The 1679-nt window shown below is 51.2% G+C and overlaps 1 pseudogene; it reads right to left on the bottom strand.

Moving 5' to 3' along the window:
- Positions 1–1052: 1052 nt before the first annotated feature.
- Positions 1053–1221, bottom strand: LOC150014095 (U2 spliceosomal RNA; annotated as a pseudogene).
- Between the last annotated feature and the right edge of the window lie 458 nt (positions 1222–1679).

Below are 1679 nucleotides of genomic sequence, written 5' to 3'. Positions count from 1 at the left end.
ACTTCACATCTTTTATCAGATTCATCTCTCAATATTACATTTAAAAATTTTTGTTTATTTATTTTTAGAGAGATGGGAAGGGAGGGAGAGAAATATCAATGTGTGGTTGCCTCTCACGTGCCCCCAGCTGGGGACCTGGCCCACAACCCAGGCCTGTGCCCTGACTGGGAATCGAACCGACAAACTTTGGTTCAAAGGCCGGCACTCAGTGCACTGAGCCCCACCAGCCAGGGCTCAATGTTGCGTTTTTGATGCTACTGTACACAGTGTTATTTTTCGGTTTTAACTGCTGGTTGCAGTATGTAGAAGTACGATTCATTCTGTATATTGATCTTGCCTGCTGCTCAGCTCCCTACTCATCTGTGGCATCTGTAGCTGTGTCACCTCTCTCGTTCCTGACATGGTGACCTGCTTCTTTTCTCTGTTTTATTCTGTCTGGTTAGAGGTTGATCCATTTTATTGGTTTTCTCAAAGACCCACTTTCGGCTTCCATGATTTTTTCCATGATTCAGCCTCCGTATCGTGGATTCCTGCTTTGATTCTTATTTTTTCCTTTCTTCTACTTACTTTGGGTTGAAGTGCCTCTTCTTTACCTAATTTCTTAAGGTGGAAGCTGAGGTTGTTGACACGTGCTCTGTCTTAGTATAATTACTCCCCACAATGGAGCCAAGTCCCTTGTGTGCGTCCTCCCCAGGCCTTGTGAGTGACAAGGGTGTCCAGCCCCGCTGGTGTTAACAGGCTACCCCTGCCTCGTGTGAGCACTGGGTCCCACCCTTTCTAACTCTTGGGCGGGTCTTTCCCTGGACCTGAGCAGTTGCTTCACACGCACGTGCGGACCAGTCCCGCGGAACACTCACAGGCACCGTGTGTGCATCTCCGGCTCCGTCCTGCAGACTCCTGCGGCCTCGGTCCTGAGACCCCCGGCTCAGCCTTCCTGGCTCAGCTGCCCCGCAGGCCCGGCTGTGCCGCACTCCGCACACAGGAGGCAGTCACCGTGGCATCGCAGGGCCTGCCTCCTTCCGTCCCCACCGCTCAGGGCTTGTTTCTCTGCCGACATCTAAATGTCTTGAACATTTTTGGGGTCCTTTTACAATTTGATCTGTTCCATCTCCCTGCTCCAAAAATCCATTTAATGCATTGCCCTTGGATAGAAGCCATCAGATGTCAAACTGATAAGAATAGCTACTGCACTTGATCTTAGCCGAAAGGCCGAGAAAGGGGGGGCTCGGAGCTTGCTCCGTCCACTGAGCACATCGACCTGTATTGCAGTTCTCCTGGGAACAGTGCACCCCCTTGGTGGAAATGACTGAAGTTCTAAATAAAAAATTTTAATCGGAAACATTGGCTCTGCCTGGGTCTTGAGCCTGACTGCCTTTGGACTGGAGCTAACTCACTGCACCCCGGCCCTGGCCCGGGTCTCCAGCTCGCCCCCTCACCCTGCACCCCTCGGGACCTGTCACCCTCCGTGATCATGTGAGCCAATTCCTTATAATAAATTTCTTTCTACACACGCCTGTTCTGTTCCTCTGGATAACCCGAGGCAGGAGCATAAATCTGGCCCTCATTATGCCATCAGAAACGAAGTGCTGGGTATCCTTGTTCACCGATACAAAGAACCGTTCTGCAGGATGTGGAGGCTCCCTCCATCGTTTGTTGATGGCGGGGAAGTCTGCGTTTCC

This window comes from Furipterus horrens, unplaced genomic scaffold, assembly GCF_987537825.1.
Source record: "Furipterus horrens unplaced genomic scaffold, mFurHor1.1.pri manual_scaffold_3, whole genome shotgun sequence".
In the NCBI taxonomy this organism is placed as follows: Eukaryota; Metazoa; Chordata; class Mammalia; order Chiroptera; family Furipteridae; genus Furipterus; species Furipterus horrens.
This window is presented reverse-complemented; position numbering and strand designations above follow the sequence as displayed.